Source organism: Camelus ferus, chromosome 12 (assembly GCF_009834535.1).
Source record: "Camelus ferus isolate YT-003-E chromosome 12, BCGSAC_Cfer_1.0, whole genome shotgun sequence".
NCBI lineage: Eukaryota > Metazoa > Chordata > Mammalia > Artiodactyla > Camelidae > Camelus > Camelus ferus.
In genome coordinates, this window is record NC_045707.1 from 58,825,103 (window position 1) to 58,849,101 (window position 23,999).

At 35.2% G+C, this 23,999-nt stretch overlaps 1 protein-coding gene across 4 annotated transcripts in view; it reads right to left on the reverse strand.

The window, feature by feature from the left end:
* The window catches only part of SYT1 (synaptotagmin 1), a 470,145-nt gene that overhangs the window by 413,458 nt on the left and 32,688 nt on the right, over positions 1-23,999 (reverse strand). The window lies entirely within an intron of this gene.

Here is a 23,999-nt window from a genome sequence, read left to right on the forward strand (position 1 = left end):
TAGTTAAGCATGTAATCTGCTCATTTCTTCAGACATGCCTCAGGACTCTTTATCTGTTCAACTCCAATCTAAGGATTATAACCTTCACACAGAATTACAGCTATTTTCTTCACATTTAAGGCATCCCTGAAATGAGGTCTTATGCTGCTATGTTTTCTATTATATAATTCCCACAATAACATGATGCTTATCCCACATGCAATAACCATATTCTACTTTTTTAAGGAATAAAACAGGCCAATGATTACCTGGGAAACTAAACACAACCGTGTTTTGTGATCAATTGTGATAAAGATATAAAAATCATCTATTTCTAGTAAGACTTAAAATATTCAAGGTTGAGAAGAATTTGACCCACACAATTGCATTCAAATTTGGTTTCACAGATGGGAGGAAAATATATGAAATATTTAAAAAGTGTGTCAACAAACCAAGGTAAAGCACTATTACCAAATAAACAGCTAGATGAGACTTTTTGGAACCTAAATAGGTACCAAGAAGTATATAAAAAAACCTAAACATTTATAATCTTATTTACTCCTCCAAACACTTCTATGAAGGAAGAGAGGGTGGAATAACACTTCTGAGTAGAATTTCTGATACAGTTCTAATTTTTGGAAGTGATTCATGTTTCACGTACTTAAAAAAAAATAAATCGACAAGATGAGGGGGAGGAACCCAAATCTAAAAATCCAAAACAGAAACAAGAGCAGTCACACGTCAAAGGAATTACAGAGCTACATTGGGTGTAGGGGCAGAGGGGGAGAATTCAGGTAACTTTGAAACTATCTGGACCTTGAATATTTGAACTATAAATCTTCAATCTGAAGACATAAAAGAACACCAAGCAAATATGGAATTCTACATAGGAGGTATCTTTTTACAGATTTGTTGGTTAATAATCTTGAAACAAATTTTTATGCATTCTAGAATTGAACAAACAAATACATTGTGGATAATGAGATCGAGGCTTTGGACTGTCAGAGAAGGGAGTTACAAATGTGAGAAAGGAGGAAGATATAATTAATTCCATGATGTTGACCAGAATTGAAAGTATCAGCTTGAAGCTACAACTTTTACGACACAGATAGAAAGGAAGGAAGGAAGGAGGGAAGGAGGAAATACACACGTGTGTGCATATGTATATTCATGGCAGTGCATACACCCCTATCTCTGAGCGTGTGTCCTACGTTCTATCTGCTGAGAAGGCCTAGAAGGAATGACATCCAGCAGCAGCAAGAAGTCCACCAGGCTCTAAGATCTTGCTTTCAAAATACTTTTCTTTCACTGAAATAAACCGAGGCATTTTGGTGAAACTGATTCCAGGCGAAAGCCAGGGAAAGTAAGAGTCTGAAGCGATTTCTTATACCAGAAATTGGGGATGTACTCACATAATAATGGAATCATCCAAAGGAAGTAAGAGCCAGCTTGAGGAGAGTCCCCCCTACCCAAATCTTGACCAATTTGAGCATCAAAATAATTATAAGAAATATAAGCTTAACTAGTAAACACATTCCTGGTAGACAGAAAATTAACAAAGTGGTCGAAGTGCAAAGGACACATCCTCACTTTGTTATCGCTACCAAAAGTGCACAAGTCCATCGAATTATGAGAAAATAATAGACCAACCTAAATTGACAGCCAGTCTGCAAACTAACTGGTCTACATCACTTACAAAATATCTATGTCATGAAACAGTATCAAGACTGAGGAACTATTTCAGAGTACAGGAAATTAGAGAGACAGGAAAATTGAATGCAAAGCATAAGATGGTAGTTGCTTTGGATATAAAAGACATTATTGGGACAACTGCTGAAAACTGAATAGGGTCTGTAGATTAGATAATAGTATTATGACTAGTAAATGTTAATTTCCTGATTTATGTAAGATAATGTCTTTATTTTTAGGAAATACACACTCAAGTATTGAGAAGAGGAAGGGGGAATCGTGCCTGCAACTTATTCTCAAGTGGTTCAGGGCAATAATCATACCCACACAGAGACAGAGAGAAAAAGGGAGAGAGGGAGGGGAAGAGACAGAGAAAGTAATAACCTTTGGGGATTCCAAGTGAAGTGCACACAGGAATGCTTTGCACGTTTCTTGAATAATTTTTTTCCTGTAACTCTGAAATTATGTCAAATAAAAAGTATTTTTTAAAGCCCCATGATATACTTTAACTACTACCCTGATTTAAGGGGAAGTCAACTCCACACTCAGAGTCACACACGAAGCACTGCAGCCAAGATGTGAGTGCAAGTCTAATTAATTTCTGCCTCTCAACGCCCAGCCGCTACCACTGCCGCCGCCACCACTGCGGCCGCTTATGGCTGCAGCTGGGTGCCGCCTTGCCAGGCTCCCTCTCTGGGAGAGTGTCTCACAAGTAAGTGCCAGCTGTCGTACATACCAAGGAGGAAAACAGTGAGAACCTTTGATCTAGAACCTGAAACTGCATTTTTCAGTATGTTGTCACTATGTAACTACTATCCACATCTACCTATTTAAATTATTAAAACAAAAAAATTGGGTCCTCAGTCGCACTAGTCACCTATTAAGTGGGCAAAAGCCGAAGGTGGCTACCAGCTACCACACGGGACTGCACAGATATAGAACATTTCCTTCATCTCAGAAAGTTCTACTGGACTGTGCTAGGCTGGACTCCAGACTGTTATGAAATTAAAAAGGATGCTCCTTATATCCATCCACAGTTGCATGCAGAGAGGATTCCCACATTTTAGCGTGTGTGGGGTGGGTGCGCTGTGCTGGTTAGGGGTCTGAATCCTGACTGCCCAGGTTCAAATCCAGGCTCTACAACGTACTAGCTGTGAGTCACTGGGCAAGTAATTTTGCAATTCTTTATTTAGGTTTTCCTCATCTGTAAAATGGGGATAGAGGAGTAGTCAACCTTGTGGAATTATGTGAAGATTAAAAGAGTGGAGTTAAGTACTGAAAATAACACGCCTTTGTAACTCAGAGGGAATGTTTTAAGTCATATCAGGGGCAGAGTTAAAAATCTGCTATGTATAAAATAAAACAGGCATTTCATATCCATCAGATCCCTACTTAGGAAGGTAATCAAGTTTGGTGTGGTCTAACTTTATGACTTGTTTTAGAATTTTATTTTATTTTATTTTATTGAGGTATAGTTGATTTACAATAGTGTTAATTTTAAGGTCTCTTTCAATACAGAGACCCTATGATTCCATGATACTAAGATGACTGCCCTATACTGTCTTAGAAATGGCTTTATGATGGTTAGCATTTATCCAATTTTCACAGATAATTTACATATGTCTCCTTAATAGAGACTAAGAAAATTGCTTTTAAAAATTTTACAAATAAATAAATTTACATTCTAAATTAAATCACCCTTGCCCAAAGCTAATAATCAGTAAGTGGCAAAGCCCAGGATTCAAGATAGGTCTTGTAATTCCAAGATCTTTGTGCCATATAAACATAGTTATGCATTCATTATGTATTTGTTGAGTAGACAGTATGTAGTGGACATGCTGGTACCTACTGGGAAAATAGTGATAAATACGGACAACTGTCTCCTACATTCAGTATAAGGGACAGTGCAGTTCAAGATCTCCAAATTAATTACAGAATCTCATGACTGAAAGAACTTTATTTGATTTAGGATTTCAAAGAAAAAAGTCAAGTAATTTTGTACCACTCTGGGTTTGTGTAGCCCTAAGGAAACGTTTATAAAGAAATAATTGGATGTAACTTTTTGATACAAGATAAAATATACTGAAATTTCTGTAGTGATGGTCAAAAATGTGTTGTTTTTAGATTGTCTTTTCCATTTTAACAGCCCCATTTTATGGATTAGATGACTAAAGCCATGGATAATCTGTTATGGTCATAAAATGAGAGAGAAATAATTTAAAATCAGGGATGTTTGACCAGAACTCCTACTCTTAATTATCTCTTATGCTGAATCCTATTCTTTATAGAATGTTAGGAAAACATATCTAAGTATCAAAAGGATGAAATTAGTTACTTATAATCATACTATGTAACAACGCTACTGAACATTTTGGTTTATTTCTTTTTAATCCTATTCATTTTGTGCTCATTAGGGTCTTAAGCATTATGAAAGTTATATTACTAAGTAAGATGGATGCCTTTCCCTCCAAATATCAACGCTCCAGAGAAGGAAATATATATTCTGTCAATAGTGCAGAGACTGAAAGTATGGATTCTAGAATCAGACTGTTCAAAATTGAATCTTAGTACTTTATTTATAAGCAGCACAGTCTTGAACAAATTAGCTCATCTGTTTAAACTTTGAAATCCTAATCACTAAGTGTTCACCATTATCATCGTCATCCTCACCTTTATATGATGCACACATGAGCGGGATAATAGAGGCAGAAGAAAAGTTCAGGGGAAACATGGAGGAGAAGGGAGGGAATGAATTTCAACTGAACAAACCATAGAAGGCTTTGAACTGCCAACTGAGACTTAATTTATACATATAAAATAACAACAATATTTAATGGGCTTTTCCCCCTTTTCCTCAGTGAAAAAATATTCTCAATGAGGTTATATGGGCTTTTCAACTAAAAATGCTTATTTAGAGATCTTCTGGTTACAAAGCTTACAAAAAAATGCATCTGACTCCACAAAGAAATGAAAAACATGTGAACTGGAAACTGAATTGCTTCTTGAATTTGTATTAGAGTGACCTCGATGTGTTTATTAAGCCATTCCAACATCCTTTAGCACACATCTATAAATAATATAATCACATGTTTATCTATGATGAGCATTCTGTGGTTTTAATTTCCATTTGTGGAATGCCACCTATTAGGTCATAAAACAGCTCAGTGGCAGGAACCACATCTATAACTTTCTTTGTGACCTTGTAAACCATCTTATAAAAGTGCACAGAGCATCTTTATTAAATGTTTTATGAACAAGAAGTTGTCACTACGTTATTAACCTAGTCATGGATTCCCATGACTTTAATTTAGTTGACATTTTTCTTTCAAGTCTATTAATAAAAAGAAGACAGGCTCCTACAGAGCCCTCAAAAATAAAAATATTTATATGTACTTTAAAATTTGGATTTTGGCAGTTAGTTTAGCAATTCATTCTCCCTTAGTATTTCAAAAGGACCAAATGTCATAGCTCTCTTGAGCAAAAAACAACCTGGTGATACTCTACAGGATATTGACACTAATATATGATGTCTGAGGCTGGCAATGCATCCATAAATTGTTTCATGTATTGGTCTCTAGGGGAAGGAAAGCGTTTCTATTATGTCTGAGCCACATAATACACATTACTTAAATATTCCGGAGTCTTAGGAATTGTGTGATACACAATTAGAGTCTCTTGTACAGATAAAAACCTACCTTAAGAATCCTATTTAAGGATTTTAACCATCTCCAGAGAAGTATTAACACAGTATTTCACTATCCCATTCCAACCCTTGATGCACAGCACACTTGCCACTACTTAGCATCCAACACCCTTTCTACTGGAGGGAGGCAAAAGAAATCTCAAAATAGGAGGTGCATCTCTGTCTGAAACCAAGGGAAGCAGAGAACAGCTACAGCAGGGCCCTGGAATCTTGGGCATGGACATCTACTATGGGTTATGGGCCAACAACATACACCATTCTGACTTGGACTTTGTATATTAACACAGTGAAGCAGAGATGTAAGGGGAGTCAGTGGTTATTCTGGGCGTGGGAACAGGGGTGTCAGGTGACTGTGGCACAGATCACTGTCCACTGACAAAGGTACCAGTGGAAGAGCTCCAAGCAGACCATTCCCGTGGTCTACCTGATCCAGTTCTCTCTTCAGCTGCCCTGCTTCCCTTGACAACTTTCCCGATCTTGGATTCAGCATATACGGCGAGTTCTTTGATAGCCTTCTAACACATCTTTGTTTTCTTTGTTTCACTTTTTTTTTTTTTGGCTCGAGTTCCCTAGAGCTGGTTTCTCTTGTTTGTAACCTAACACTACTTTTATGCCTGTTGCAATTGTTTTAGAATGTTTGAATTATACATGCTTTTATTACAAAAGCAGTTAACTTTGTCATCTAGGTGTTTGTGTAGTACACACAAGCACGAATACAGATATTAAAATAATTGATGCCATTAATGACTCTACCATCTAGCAGTATTTTAAAATTCTGTTTCATAATCTTTCATATCTCCCTTTGTCTCCAAATCTCAGTCTCAGTTTCTCTCTCTCTCTTTCTAAATACATCACTTATGTATTTTAAGATAGCACCATAATACTACCTTGAAATTTGAATTTTGGTTTAGAATCTCATCAACATTTGATAGAAATCGAAGGTTTTTCCTGAGCATCACCATACAGGATGCATAGTATTTCCTTGTATGGATACCCTATAATTAATACTATAATTGTTGGCCATTTAGACTGCAGCCTTTTTCCTTCCCATTACAAATACTTCCATAAGGAACATCCTTTATATAAAATTTGGCCCCGACCAGTTTCTCTCTCTAGTTTTGTTTGTTCATTTTTGTCTAAGTGGTGCTCTCATGAATAATGCCACATGAATAACACACCTGTGATGAGGGTCACTTGCGCTGTTCAGGAGAGCACTGTTGGTTTAGCCAGTACAGTCTTTTCTACGTTACCTAGAGTTTTACCGCCCAAGCTTGGAAAAGAACCAAAATGTAACCAGCTCATAAGCCTACAGGACAGCGCTCTTCTCTCAGAGCCTGCACCTGTCAATTCTCTCAGTCAACCCAGCCCTGATGTAGCTCCACAGAAAAGCAAATTACACATGCATGCTGCATGGACGGATGCTGGCAGTATTACAGGGAGGGATGAAGCTTTGGCAGGCAATCTGCCCAGAATGGAGAGAAGGGCTAGGGAAAGGCTCCTCTCACATCAGTGCTTTCCCAGTCCCCTCCCTGGAGGAATCAAACCCACACAGAGCATGTACGGTGCACTGTTTTATTTAAGGAAAAAAAAAAAGTCCAGGTTGCTACTGTACATTTCTGAGCTAAATTATTTTTATAGGATTCGCTATGGGAGTACTTAAAAACCTTACAAAGGACTTAAAATTCTCTTAACAACGTTTGGCTTTTAAAATTCCTAAAAGATTTGTTCAATATAAACATGAGTTCAATATAAACAACATGAAAATAGTTTAACTTAAGATTTAACTATTTTTTAATCTATCCAACAACTGATGCTTGACTTCTATCTTAGACCCCAATTCTAGTTGGCTTTAAATTAACTATGAGCCAACATTATGAAACGATCATTTTAGAACCTAATCTGATCAAGCGAGTGTGTTTATGTGCGTCTGCATAGCTGGGGGTGTTAATGTAAATATGGTCTCAAGAACAAGGTTAGTGTAGGTCCTACTTTATTCTGGGATGTTCAGACTAATGCCAGGGTCCTGCAGTCAACAGCGGAGCATGAAGACTAATTGGGCTTATATTCAGAAGACAAGATGGTAAAGAAATCAAAGCCATGACTCATAAAAAGCTGCCTAGGGCAGAGATGATGTAGGAATATGAATATAACTATCTTCAAATACTTGAAAGGCTGTTGTGTGGTATATGATTTGTTCTGTATAGCCACAAGGGGTTGAGCTATAGGTGGAAATATAAGAAAACATTTCAACTCAATATAGGAAACAAGTTTCTAATAAAACACAGGGTCAGCTATAACTGCTTTGAGAATTTATACTGAGACTGTGAAAAGAAAGGTTTTCAAGTTTATATTACTAGGACAGAAATGAGGCAGCAAAACAGTTATTAAACACTATGGCTTCATAAATAGTAAGCCCAGAGACCTGGACAGAGAATAGAGCTCTAGGTGTAATTAAAAGGGGTTTTTCATAGTGTCAATGATGCAACTAACTGAGGTACTTACAGATAAAGTACCTTCTCTATGTGCATCAATAGTAAAAGAAAACTGTAGAGTTCAAGGGAACAGATCAATAGTAAGCAATTAACCAACTATATCTGGTGGCGCATACACAAAAAAGGAATGTAGAAGGGAAATAAATGGAATTAGCTAGACTGAACTTCAGGATAAAAAAAGAAGAAATGTCATCAAAGGAATGTTGGTTTCAATAACCAAATCTGAGCCCTCCTCGAGTATTCTTTATTTAAAAAAAGAAGTCTTGAACGCCCTTATTTGCAACTACCTTTATCATCACTTACTTCCTATAAGACTTTTGGTTTCACCATGATTCTGATATTATGTAGTGGAAAACCTATGCATTGGGCCTAAGTAAGTTATTCAGACTTTTCAATGAAATTAAGAGAAGATCCTGGCTCAACCAATGGGTCCTATACATGATTTCAAATCCTGTCTGGCTGGTTCAGCTACAGAGCTGAGATACTTGATGTTAAAAATAAATAAATAAAAATAAAAATCAACCACTGAAACCTGAGTCTTCCACTGGGGTTCTTTGTCTTTTAGCTTTTCCTATCAGTTTTTTAGTACAGTCTACCATTTAATTAAAATAAGATTGGATTTCATTTAGGCCCAGAAACATCTTATTAAACTCTACAGCAAAACATCCCAATAAACATGACATAATGAAATACCAATATGTTAAATATAAATTTAAAAATAAACCAATTTCTATCTTCATGTATTTGGGAATCTTAATAAAAATATAGAGAATCTGGGATGGAAAGTGGCTAACAAAGCCCAGAAGACTGTTTCAAACATAATGGTTTTCTCTCTTAATCAGTTCATATTATTCTTCCTAGAAGTATCTCTGGTAGCAATTTTTAATATTCAGTGCAATTGTAAAAGGACTTAAAATCTTACAATAACTTCAGAATTATACTCAGCACAAGTAGAAAGAAGAAACACTTTTCGAAACTTATTTTGACAAGATTTGTTGTGATGTCAAATGAGAAAAAATGGCAGGAAAACAGATATTAAATGCACTATAAATACAGACTCACAAAGAAAACAAACGTATGGTTACTGGGGGACAAGAGGGTGGGAAGGAATAAATTGGGAGTTCAAGATTTGCAGATACTAATATATATATATAAAATAGATAAACAACAAGTTCATACTGTATAGCACAGGGAACTACATTCAATATCCTGTAGTAACTTATGGTGAAAAAGAATACGAAAACAAATATACGTATGTTCATGCATGACTGAAGCATTATGCTGTACACCAGAAACTGATAACATTGCAAACTGACTATACTTCAGTAAAAAAAATATATATACATAGTAACAAATAGAGACAGAAAACTTTCCACAAGTGCATTTGACAAACTTGAAATGGTAAAAGTTGTCATTTTGAATACTGGGCAATTAATAACAGCTAAAATCCCTTCTATGTATTCCTACTTTTATTTCCCTTTTGCCTCCATTATCTTATCCTAATTCTAGTTTCTACTTCCAAGGCCAGAAGTTTTATCATTGCAACCTGTGGTTCTTAAGCTTGGCTATGCATCAAAATCACCTGGTGGATTTTCAATATTGTTTCTGGGGTCCTACCTAAGACCAACCGAATCAGTCTCAGGAGGGACTTTGAAACTTGCTGTTTAAAAAAAATCTCTGCAGATGCTTCTGTAACAGGGGTACTTGGGAACCAGCGCTTGGCATCCACGGACCTATTATTAAAATAGTCCCCTAACTGTAATTTTACCTGCACAATCACCCCCTGGGTTCTAACCACTTCTTCACTCTCCCTAAAGCATCTCTTTAATGATAGTACCTCTCGATTCTAAAACTTTTAACAGCTCATAGTAAATGTCCAGACTAAATTTTTCAGGAGATTACCAGTCATCTTTCAAGGTACAGCTCAAAAGGCACTTCCTCTAAGATGCTACTTTCACGACTTGGGGTACGTCCTCATTTCCTATTTGGAACCCCCATTCAATCTGCATCACGCATGTGATACAGACAACCTTCACTTTTGTATTATAAATGCCTGTACATGTTTTATTTCTGCATTAGACTGCATGTAAATTGAGGACAGGTGCAATGGATTATCACGCTCTGTTTACTGCACACGTCTCACAAAAGTAGATATTCATTTCTATGAATTAATGTATAAAAAGGCATAGAAAACAAAATAGCATCCTTGACTGAGAGTTAAATTCAGAAGCTTTATAAGGAAAATAATAAGAAATGTTTCTGATACAGCATTTGAGCTATTTCTTTAAGCAGACTTCACAAGGTGTAGGGACCCGTATACTAATGCACACCAGACTCGGAGCTGTAATTCATATGCCTATTTAAACTTATGCAAATGAGGACATTAAAGTGGAAACGTATATATAACATATGCATCAATAAAAGAAAACAAATTACTCTATAATTTGTTGCTGTTAAAGTAGGCTTAACTCATTAAACTGCTTGGTGGCTAAGACACATGAAAACATCCCCTGCAGAAGGTCACAGGCTAATATAATAGATTCCAGGGACAGAGGCAGGAAGCAGAAGTTCCTTTTCATTGTGCTTCTAGTCTCCAGTTATGCACCTCACTCTTCAATATTAGCACAACTTCTCTCTTCCCATCGACAGAAATACTTTACAGGGTATTTTTTACTAAAGACCTCATTGCTCCAACGTCTAAAGTCCCACAGTCATTCTCCCAAAACCTCATTGAAAACTTATTCGTGTCTATTTCCTCAGAACTATATTAAGGGGTGAATATGATAGGGGATCGAAAGAATAATTAATTGAGGATTAATGTTCTCTTTCTATGTTGAAAACGTCACATATGTTATCTGAAGAGTCAGAACAATCTGTGCGGTAAGTAAAAATTAGTATCTGTGTTTTGCAAATGAAAAAACTAAAACTAACTAAGATGAACTGATTTTCTCAAGGTAAGTCCAATTCAGTGCCCTTTCCAAAATATCTTCATTTTTAGGGGACTTCTAGAGAAGACACAATCAGTATTTTGGACAGGAAGATACTTCACCCTTTCAGCATCCGCACTTACGTGACTTGACAACGCATAGGCTAATCTGGTCATCGTCTAGATCTCTGGTTAATAATTAAATTTCAATTAAAGTGAGCTTAATCCTTTCTTATATCCAGCACTGTGAGTCACATAAATCATATTTTACTGGATCACGTAAATATTGCAAAAGATTTGACTATTATTCAATCAAAGCAAAAAACCAAAGTAACAACAACAAAAAAACCCCCTAATTACTCACATATTGGTAAAATTTACTGAAAGATTTGTTTGGAGTAAGGAATGAAGGAAGAATTCTACATTTATAAAAATCATAACTACCATCATCTGAGGAAACTTCAAAAGATCTGGAAAATAAGCATAATAAAGCATTCCGCAAACAGGTACAAATTTTAAATCTAGTGAGAAAATACATAACTTTTCTCAAATATCAGTAAGGTATCTAATGTTATATTAAATAGAAATTTGATACTTTTTTGAAGAAATATTATTCTTCAAACTTTAAGGTTCTACTCATGTTTACTCAAGCATTTACTCAACTAATACAGGGAAAAAAAGAGTGTGTTTGTCTTAGTTTAAAATTCTCTAACAATTCTTGGACACTGCTAGATCTTACAGTAAGAATAAACTAATCCAAAGTAAATACGACTTAAAATTATATTAGAAAAAAGGAAATACAAGAAATAAATAAAATATATCTTTAAAGATAAAGAAAATCTTAAATTTTGTTCCTTAAAAATAAGTCATCTCTAAGATACGGAATATCAAAAGTACTGTGTACATTTTCTTATGACATAGTTGAGATATTATACTTATGCCATCTGAGAACTGAGTCAGCAACATATACTAGACATGAATAAGCTTGAAAGGATTTTACTTACAATTAAAAGCAAACTTTAACTTTCCATTCTGAAAGTAGATATAACTAAGTAGATTTGTAACACATCAGCCAATGGACTTTTTCACTTAACTTTATCAATCTAGGGCATACGTTAGAAAATGCTGGTTAGTGAGTGGGTCTTCTCATCGAGTATTTGAGGAAATGTGTACACAGCTGCACGGTAACTCTAAGCGTGCTGTATTTTCTTCTTCCTTAGTATATGTGCGCTTGAGTGTCTAATCAACACATCATGCCTAATAACCCTAAAATTATATTTTTACTTATTAAAAAGTAGTATCTCCCTAAGTATCTTGCATGTAAAGCTCATTCTGACTCCAAATTGACTGCCTTTCCTTTTGACGTGTTCCCAGTGATTACTGAGGCTTGAGAATACTTCCACTGCAGAACACATCTCGCTTAAATTCATTCCCCAAAATTGATGTCCAGGTAATTACACTAATCAATGTCTCTTTACTTTTAGACCTGTGCAAAGCTTCTGCGATAATCTCTGTTGAGTTTTATTTTATTAATAGTTCTCTATTCATCACTATATCACACATCTTGCATTTGAAAGTATCTATCAGTCCCATTCTCTTCAATCTTGGTTTATTCTGACATAGCCTTTTTGTTTTAGCAATTTTGGTGCATTTATCATCTTTTCATTTACCTTTACTGTTTATCAGCTAGTGCCTTGTCTTATACAGAACAATCATTAGGTGCTCATTTCTTATAGGGGAGGGAGGGAGGGAGGAAATGGAGTGAAGGTGTAATAAATCTGTTCCCATTTTCTGATATATCATCTGAGATATCACAGTTGACCCATCCTAATATTCCATCCCTGATCCTACTTTTCTTATGGGTCCCAATTCTAAATTTCATTTCATACATTCTACAGAGGAAACATTATAGAAGTATCATAGAAACTCACTCAGGGTGTCATGGAAATAAGTCAGACATAGATGTCATCAATGATGTATTCTGAGCCTTGGAGAAGACTTGGGGATTCTATTTATACAGTTGGTATACTGAGCAAATAGTCATCATGTTCGGTACTTTAACAAAGTAACCAGTCCCAGTGGGGAGACACCCTAGGACGCCCTCACTAGCTGGTTCAGAATAAAGAGAGAACAAGAAATAAGGCAATGACAAAAGGGTTTCTTGGGAATTAAGTCACCTCACTTCCCCAGGGAGTCACCAACATCATAATCACAAAACCTCAGAGAGCCCGAAGCTGTCTGTACTTATGTACATTTTAACTTCCACTTACTCCTCACCCATCGTTCTGGCTTCTGGTCTCATGAGTTCATTGGAACAGCTCTTCCTGAGATTTCCAATGATTTCCATTGTCACCAAATCTAGTAAAACAGTTTCAGATTTAGGTGACAACACAGTAGTTTTTGACACAGACATTGTCTTCCCTCCCTCTCAAAACATATTCTTCCCTGATCATCTGCCACATTTGTCGCATCATACTCCTCCCTCTGTGCCAGCTCGTTGTCGCTTGCAGGCTCATTCTTGTGTACATAGACATTAAACGGTGAAGTACCTCCAAGTTCAGACTAAGCCTTTCCCTCTTTTTATTCTATACTGTCTTCCACACCCACAGTTTGAAATATGACCTAAACACAAATGATTTCTTCTGAGCTCTAAGCCAATATATCCAATTTCCTATAAGACAGCTCTTCTAGGATTTATTTCCAAGCACACATTCATGTCCAAAATAAAATTCACAATCTTCCCACCCACTCGGTGCATTTTCTATCTCGATGAATAACACCCACATCCATCTAGTCATCCAAGCCAGAAAACTCATCTTGACAACAAACTAATCTAATCCACATTCACCTTAGTGCCCCTTCCGCTGACTCACAACACTGAAGCTTGGCTGATCACTTACAAATGAAAATCTGACCACTTCCCTCCCTTGTTCCATACCTTTCGGTGGCCTCCCATCACTCGGATGAATCTTGACATAACCTAAAAGCCCTGCACGATCTATCTCTACTTCTTTAATCTTTTTGTAGGGCATACTCCTCCATGTTCTCTGCATTTTAGCATAGTGGCCTTCAGTCCCTTGTCTGCCCTCTCTCAAGAGCTTGCCTGGATTCTTTCCCCCATACGCATCACTAAATCAGTTTCCAGTTTGTCATTTAGATATCAGCTGATATATACCTTACGCAGGAAAGCCTGGTTTACCCAGGAAGGCAAAATGTCCTTACTATAAGCTCTCAGAACACCATACATCATACATCTTACTTTCTGGAGTAGTATTTTTCAGAGTTGTAACTTTATATTTTCTATGATCATAATGTAATTACTCTTTCTCCTTTTCTAATCTGCGGTTTTCATGAAGGCAAAGGCTGTGCCTGTTTTTGCTCTTTGTATCCAAAATGCCCAGCACATAGCAAGAAATTGATAGATGCCAATTAAATAAACAATGAATATTTGTAGTCTGAACTGGACAGGTGTAAATATCCAGGGATTTAAGCTGGGATGAGGAATAAATATGAGGGGAAGAAAAAAAAAAAAACCCAAATTTTCACTATTTTGCATCTAGAGCCTAAAAAATTTTTCCAGGTTTAATGTAAGGCTTTAGGCAGAGACTCAACGTCTGGGATTTGAGTCCTTGAATATGTGGTAAAAGAATTACCAAGCACTAGGGAGAGAAGTCAGGAGACTTAGTGTTCATCCTTTGTTTGTTCAATTAGTTATTCATCCATTTACTTAAAAAATATTTATTAAAACCTATCATGTACTGTGGACTATGCTAAGCATTATGACCACAAAAGTAAGAGAATGCTTGCCCTTTCCATCTTGTAGACAAATGGCTCTAAGGCCCATCCAATGGTGAGGAAGGAGCTTCTAACCTATTTCTAGGTCTGAACTGCAATAATTCTGGGATGCACATGACAAAAATCAGAAAATGACAGAGCTGAAGGCTGATAATCCTTAGCAAGATGTACATAAACAGAAGAGGAAGGAGGTGTTCAATCAAACAACATTGGAGATGGTCCCAGGCTATCAGGAGTACTAAATAACTTTATGAATGACTACTCTTTGAAAAGAGAAGATATTTATGGAAAATTAAGACAACAACCCAATGTGTGTGGTACTTGAGAGTTTGAAGACTAAGGTGGAATGACATACTATTAGATTGCAGAAGAATCAAAAAAAAATGGACTATATTGAAGTGTTAGTTATTGAAGTGCCAGTTTGGTGATGACAATATTCAAGTAAACAAACAGATATTATATTGATTATGGTTTTGTCTGTATATTTCATTCAAGGAGGACAATGAAGACCAAATCTGTATCTATCTATATTTATACCTATATTTAATTGGCTTAAATTACAAAAGGACCAAGATTTAACTATAAGGAACACATGGCAGCAAATAAATTTGGTTAGAATGTTTTTCTGCAACAATTCTCTGGGGATGCAAGGATGAAGTATATACGTCCTTGGATTTTTCTTTTCCCATACATAAAGACTAAGCTTATATTTGTGATTTCTGTTGCAGTCAGATTTTAATCGGATTCTTAACAGTAGAAGGAAATTCTATATCCTGAAAAAATTTGAAGACAAGATCAGCAAAAATCATCTTCCACTTGAAAAATAAGATGAAGAAAGAACAATTTAGAAGTAACTCACTGAGAGATCTTTTATAAACAAGTGGCTGATAAGAAATAAAAGCATACTCTGAAGCCAGAAAGTCACTAAACCAAGCATACATTTATATAAAATAAACACTCACTTTGGAAATATTTATACTCAGTCAATGAAAATGTCAATGGGAGCACGGAATCTACACGGAGGCTAAAAAAAAGAAATACAAAGTGTATATTGAATGCTATACCAGTAAGGTAAACATTTCTCTACAGAAACAATCATTCCATTATCTGCACTGAGGAGAAATAAGGTACATGCTGTAAAATGCAGTTTTCAAGTTCCCTTTGTCCTGCAGAGATTATGAATATTCTGGTTGATTGAAATGGCCTTAATTATACAATAAATCGTGTTCTGATTTCAATTCAGTTCTCTGTGAAAATGTTTAATATTCATCAGTGTTCCGGAAATTGATCAATCCTAAGTGAAATATTGAAACTGATTTCCTGGTAATGCCAGGTAAGACTCAACCTGGACATGGAAAGATTCTTCTAAGGGCCAAAATAGTGGACTCTGCCCTCAGCCTATCCGTGAACCCTCCTTTATCCATTAGAGCTCCGACATTTTCTTAAGCCTATTTTATTTACAGAAATGAGGACTGTTAAAACACAGGGTAAACTGAAAACATGAAACCATGACTGGAACACTGGCACAGTGCTGTTTTAGTGACTGGGGAGGAAATCAGGGCTTTAAATTCTGATCAATAGACCAAAATGACTGACACAAATTCTGGTCTAAGAGTGAACTGCTGAGTTCTGCTCAATTTTATATTGTTAAGATATGTAGTCATCAAAATTGGCAGAGAGGGTGGTCTGAGCTTCTGACAGCTCTGAAGTTGCACCAGGTGCCCATAAGGAAACATATTTAGAAATAATATAATCAGTACTCAAAAAACCCCTCATCAGTATTCAAATTATACAAGTTTAAATATATATTTCAATGAGAATGATGGAATAAAAAAGATCTCATGGGCCTGGAAATGATAAATTCCATGAATATTAGTTGAATGAGTAAATAGAATTTTTACAGAACTTTGGATATTATGGATATGAGGAAATTGAGGCAAGAGGGGGAAATGATTGACTCCAGGTTGAACCACCAGCTAGTGAAGGTTAGTCCAGAGACTCTTTGACAGATACTTTTCCTTGAGTTTCTGAAAACTGTGGCTTTCTATCATTTGCCAGAGGCACAGTGAGTTCATATACAGAGAGTGATTTTGTATAAATTTTGTATAAATCACTCTCTCTTTATATATGATATACATATTACACTTCCAATTGTGTGTTTTTCTGTAAATAAGGAGATTAAAAAAACTAGAAAAATAATCATGCTAGTGTGGTCTAACATTTTCTATTTCTAATAAACCCAATTATTTACACCTTTTGGGCATAAAATGTAATTTGCATATTTTCTATGCAACAACATGGCTGCTGGCTGAGCAATTCCAGATACTGCAGAGTCAGACTCCAGGAAACAGCTGGAAAAAAGCCTTTCCCCGCTCTGTGTGAGAGATAATTCAAATTACTCCTTCTCTTCAAAGCATAGGACAGAGAATTGGACCAATGTCTTATGTAAGCAGCCATCTTGATCATTTTGCTTCTGTTAAGACCCAAGAACTTGCGGTTTTCATAATGCTCCTCTGGTTGTAAGGCATAGGGAAACTCACATTTTGATTTCATTTGACAAAATAAAAAGTAGCTTCATGACAGTAATAACTGGGAGGCAGATCAGAGTTTCTGACCTAACTGCACATGGCATTTTATATTTTGGCTTCAGACAGCTTGTCTTCTGAGACTTCCATCAGTACATAAAGGAGAATTAAGTAGTTAATGCTCTAGTAAGTATGGAACTTCTGGAAAGGAGGACTGCTTTGAGGATGTAAATCTCTAAGACCATCACCTAAACTTGATCACTTTACTCGGAGCTCCATCTCTCAGCCCACAAAATACTGTTCCAAATGTATATACATGCAATATCTTTTAACATATCTTCACATAATTTAATCACTTTCCATATTACACATCCAATCGTGATGATATAATCATGCTACTAAATGAATCTCATGGGGCAGTTTGTGTATGCATCATGTTTTGACAGAAAGATGAAATGAAGACTTTGGATTCTATAGTCTTTTCTGCTTCTTGCTTAATTAACCCCATGAACTTCTCTATCTTTTTCTTGTCTTAAAATAAGGGTCATAATACCCAACTCCTGGGCAATGTTTTATTGATTTTATGAAGCTGCTGCCCCAGAACCTAAACAAGAAAAGTTCCTCCATAAATGTTAAGTTCCCACTCTGATAACACTTTATTGTAAATACATGCTTCAATGAATCAAAACATGAACATCTAATCTCTAAACAATTTACATCAGAGTTATACTGGTAGGTATTATAAAAGCACCAGAACTTAAGCTATTCATGTGTAGTGAAGTCTTAATCATTTTTGTAGTCACAAGATACAGCGTAATTCCTGGCATAGCAGGCACTCAAATCGGTATTTTAGTGATGAGACGAAACGGCAGAATGATCAATATGACCTAGGTATGCTGTGTGCTCCGGCAGAGTGAAGATGGAGCCCAGAACACTGCTTCCTCTTGGCAGGACTCTCTTCCAGAACACTCCCAGTCTGAGCACCACCTGCATCAAGACAGGCAGAACTAATTCTGTTTGCTCTCATCTCTTTGCCATTCTTCTTAGATGCTAATTAGATGCTTGGATGCTAGTGGGTGGCCCAGGACAACTCATACTCCTGCTGCTGGTGGGCCCTTTCCCCTTTTTCTTTCTCAATAGTATTTCTGCCATCTGACATGCTAAATATTTTATTTTTTAGTATATCTGTCTGCCTCCTCCATTAGAATATAAACTCCAGGATCAGATGTTTTTATCTGTTTAATTCACTGCTGTATCTTCAGTACTCGATCTGGCACTTTGCTGGTACTTACAGCTATTGGTTGAATGTTTGAATAAACTTCTGCTCACCATGAGGAAACCTATTTTTACATTATAACTCCTTCCTATTCTTTGAGATAAATACACAAATGCTTAGAATAAAATCAGTTATCAGAACTCAATATGACTAATATTTATCTTTTTTTGTTGTTCTTCTAGGGATTAAAGGCTTTCTTAATATTATTGAACATAATTGAATCCATCCCCTCCTTCTATTAAAAGAAACATTTTCTATAATTGTACTTTCTAAATATACAAAATTGTTTATTTACTTTGTATCTTTATTAACTGGCTTGATTGAGAGTATGCTAAAACTATCGCTGTGATTTCTTCAGATTCCTTGAAAAACATGAGGAGGAGGATTACTCCTAAATTATAAATATTTTTATCTTATTAACTCAGGGAGGGAAAAACTCATCAGTGTTTACAAAATATGAGAAACCTCTCTGAAAAACAGACCAACATTCTTGAAGTTACATCACTTATAATTAGAACTATTTTTCTCCATATTAGAGATTTAAGTAGGCTTTATGTTATTTATAATTTTTAATAGGATTGCAATGTGCTGTAATTTTTTAAATTTTTCAATAGGTTAAATAATCTATTTCCCCTTTTTCCATGTTCATTTCTCTAAAAAGAACAGTTTTCTACATTCAGGTATTTATCTTTATTGTACTGAAACTGAAATTAAGATTCGTAACAGTACAAAGCCAATGTACTACAGAAGATACACATTAAAAGGTCATAGGAATAAAGATGAATGGTTTATTCTTTCCCAAATTGTTCCTGCTTTGAGGATTTTTAATTCACAAATCATTCTTAAAGAAGGTTTCAGTCATCTTAATGGACAATACCATTTACAGCTTGTTTAAAAAATACAAGTAGAGGGCTTGAGGCATTTTATGCTCAAGTATAACACGTGAGGCCTAGAAAATTTTATAACCAATTTTCATGTTCCTTGACCCTGGTTTTAGCAGTGATTTTTTTGTGGTTTGACATCAAGGCCACAAAAGCAAAAACAAGTGGGACTATACCAAACTAAAAAGCAGAGGAAACCACCAAAAAAAGTGAAGACGCAGCCTACTGAATGGGAGAAAATACTTGCAAATCATGTATCTGGTAACAGGTTGATATTTACAATATATAAATAACTCATCCAACTCAACAGCATAACAAACAATTAGATTAAAAAGTCGGCAGAGGATCTGAATAGACATTTTTCCAAGGAAGATATACAGATGGCCAACAGGCACATTAAAACATGCTTAATACCACGAATAGTCAGGGAAATGCAAATCAAAACCACAATGAAAAATCACTTCACTCCTGTTAAAATGGCTATTATCAAAAAGTCTCGCAATAATCAGTGTTGGCGAAGCTACAGAGAAAAGGGAATCCTATGCACTGTTAGCGAGAATGCAAATGGGTGCAGCCACCTTGGAAAAGAGTATGGAGGTTCCTCAAAATATTAAAAATAGAACTACCATGTGATCCAGAAATTCCACATCTGGGTATTCGCCCAAAGAAAACAAAAACACTAATTCAAAAAGATATGTGCACCCCCATGTCCACTGCAGCAGTATTTACAATAGCCAAGATATGAAAACAACCTAGGCGTCCATCAATGGATGAATGAATAAAGGAAATATGATACACACACACACACAATGGAATATTATTCAGTCATACAGAAAAAGACGTTTTGTCACCGATGATTTCATGGATGAACCCTGAGGGCATTATACTAAGTGAAAGAAGTCAGACAGAGAAAGACAAATATTGTATGATCTCACATATGTGGAATCAAAAACAACAACAACAGAAAAAAAGAAAACTTATGGAGACAGAGAAGAGATTGGTGGTTGCCAGATGCAGGGGGGTGGTGGGATGGGGCAGATAAAGATGGGAAAGGGGGTCAAACAGTATAAATACTACTTACATGATAACTAAGTTCTGGGGATACAGTGTACAGTAGGGTGACTATAGTTTAACAGACCATTTTAACTACAAAACTTCGAAGTCTATTGCATACTTTCAGCCTTTTTGTCCCTTGGCACAGTTCCATAACCTTACCATCTACTTCTGTAAAATATAATTTTACATGTTTATTACATATGTATAATTATATACAAATACAATGTCTTCAATTGTCCAAATTTATTTTCTTATGGCCTCTTCTCAATATGGGGATAAGAGTGAAAAATGTCTCTATTTATGTTTCATAATCTTCATCATTTTCTAAATATTCACTATATCTCTTCCCAACTTGTATGTCTCTAGGATGGATCCCTAAAATTTTTAGAGTCTGTCAGTTGATATTTACATATGGCATAAACCAAACTAAACTCTCTCCACTAAAGATGATTTTTGTGTTTAAAAAAATACTGTAGGTTCACTTTAGAAGGACAGATATTTTTCTGCAAGCACAATTGTTTCACTTACGGACCACACCATTAACAATTTTCCATCCCGAGAGCTTTCCCTTCCTAATTCTACCTTATATTTTTAAGGCACTTCTAATAGCAAAGCGTCCACTCCAACACAATGGCGGCTCAGGTTTTGGTTTTTTAAATTAAACAGCTGATATGTGAAACCTTATTGTAGGCTTTGCAGAAGTTAACTTAACAGGTAGGTTAACTTGAGACTTCATTTAGGTCCTGCTGGATAATACTGCCACTGTGGAAGCAAGCACGCGTCAACAATAAAAACGACTTACATACAAGGTTTATCCTCCAAATCTCAAACAACCTATGTTTAAGCCAACATAATGAATCTTCTTGCATTTTCTTTATTAGTAAATTTTACTAACACAGATATAATTTATTTTTTCCCATTAAATTAATAATCCATGTTTATTGTCTTGTAAAGAACTGCCTTCAGTAGACAACTACTGGGAAATATGTTGTATTTTGCTTTGTAGAAGACATAAAAATGATAATTTCTGATTCAAAAATAAGATAAAAACAATGAAATATGTTCAAAACAAAAAAATACACTAATGTCTTTGCTAACATTTCCTATGAGAATTTACTAGCATTCCTTTTACAGATATAATTTATTTTTCGATGACTGTAATTTCAAGAAGCAAACTTTCAAAGAATGTGATGCTAAAAGCTGATATACTGAGCAGTTTTCTGGGTCCCTGTGAATGGTTACAGAATTTATAACCTCATGAACACGTTCCCTGTCCAATGTTTCATATTAAGAAACTATCAAAGTAGCTATCACTCTTATCTTCATCAGCTAAAATTGACATTCTTTTTTTTTAATGATGGTTCTAATTTCCCAGGAGAAGGTAAACAATTATTTGGGATTCTTAGAGAATAACTACCTTTGAGAAAACTATTCTTCATGTTTTATAGGTACTAAGGCTTAAAAGTCTGTCCTGGAATTTATAGGAAAGAAAAGAAATTTAATGTCTAACTAATAGATTCAAGGTTATGCTGAATCTAAACCACCATAAGTGAGTAATAACAAATTTCTCCGGAAAATCTCCATTATGTTTTACCTTTAAGTATTGAAAGTAGATTTATTTTACTTATTATTCCTATAATTAACACTTTATTTAGTCTGTTTTTAAATGGAAAATAGAGAGCAATTGCTGCCTGTTACAGTCCTTATTCACTTTGTAGAGAAATAAGACAATTACCATCTTTTCTATGATTTTGACCTTATTTTCCTATGTTACTTGCCATATTATGATATCCAAGAGGTTTCAGAAAAAGAAAAACAAAAATCGATCCATTGATTCTTCCATTTTAAAAACATTAAAAAATCTGAATAACCCAGTAATCTCCCTTTAATAAATTACTTAATATATGTACTATATTCTGTAAGATTGCATTACTACTCAAGGAGATTTACAAAAATATTTAAGAAATTATTAATAGCTCCAAATTTAAGAATGTAAGTAATTTTCAAATGTCTAATAAGAGATTATTTATAAAACATTTAGCCAATTTGGGGGAAATAAAAGTTCTTTCTTTAGGTTAACATATACATTTAATTATTTTATTTTGTTTTACTTGGGGGCGGGGTAGGTAATTAAGTTTATTTTTAGAGGACATACTGGGGATTGAAGCCAGGACTTCATGCATGCTAAACATGCACTCTACCACTTGAGTTAGACCCTCCCCCAGGTTAACATATACAAATGGAATTAACTGCAATATATGAATGTTACCCTAATTTTGAAAACTCCGTCAACTTTACTTTCAGATGCTAGTTTCATGTAAATATCCATCTATCTTATAAAGTGTTCTGAGCAATAATTATTTTAGAGCAGCACTTGGCTCATATAAAGTGCTCAATGAGCCAGCAATATATCTGATTATCTTCATTCAGTTAAAATAACAAAGAGTCAAAATATAATTCCATTTAAGCAAAAACTCTCTTTTCTCTCAACATTCCCCAAATATTTGTGGACTTCTGTATGCTCTTCAAATGAAGATTAAAATTGAGCAGTTTTAGTTGCTTATCATAGCACTGCACGTAACTGCTACCTTCTTTCACTCACAGTTCTTTAGAGGAATGCATACTGTTTTGGGAGGGGAGGTGATTAGGTTTACTTATTTATTTACTTTTCTAATGGAGGTACTGAGGACTGAACCCAGGACCCTGTGCATGCTAGGCACGTGCTCTACCACTGAACGATACATTCCCCCCACTAATGCATACTATTAAATAAAGGCAGCATGTCCACATTTAGACTTACTGATTCTCTTTACCAAACTCCATTATACTGATTTGCCCAGAATAGGTGTGCATTAAACACTTAGAAAGCAATTAAATTTTTATCTTTTTTATGGGATAATGGTGGCTCTCTTCACTGCTTCTCAACTTTGCACACGCTTTCTAATGGATAAATCACATACGTAGATTAATAGACAATTATCTTAAGGGCTCAGTCACCTACAGATAATGCCAGATTTGAAATCTTAAAATATTTAAAGGCAAACTTCTCTAAGAAAAGATTAATTCAAATGTAATTCACATTAGTATTTCCAGTTTGCTTTTCAAACTGTAAAAAAAAAAAAAAATAAAGATGGATAAATTCGATTTATAGCAATTTTAGTTAATTGGGATTCTGATACTTTTATAATACATAATAATTTAATTTATTGGGTTTTTTTTCCACTGAATACACTATTTATTTGGTTCCACTAATAAGGCAGATCAAGTTTTGTTATCTGATGCATTCAGAGCATATAACCTATTTTGTGATCCTTTAACAGAAATAAAGATAAATTGGTATCTTCATTGCCTCCCAGCTTAAAGGATACAAGAATTGTTTTAAAATTTCTTAAATATCTTTTCATTTGATATCTATTCAATGATGTTTATTTGGTTGTTAACTAGCTCATGGTCTACCACTTTCTAGAAAAACAGAACATTCCTTGGGGGGGGGGATCAATATTCACTAATGATACTACTAATATTCAATAAGTAACAGCTAGTATAACTGATAAACTATTTTTTTTACTTTCATAATTTCAGCTTATCTATCTGCTTGTATTACCTATGTCATTTTGCTTCATAGTCTATAAATAACACTCTGAGAGATGACTGTGTATAAAGCCTTATAAACTGTT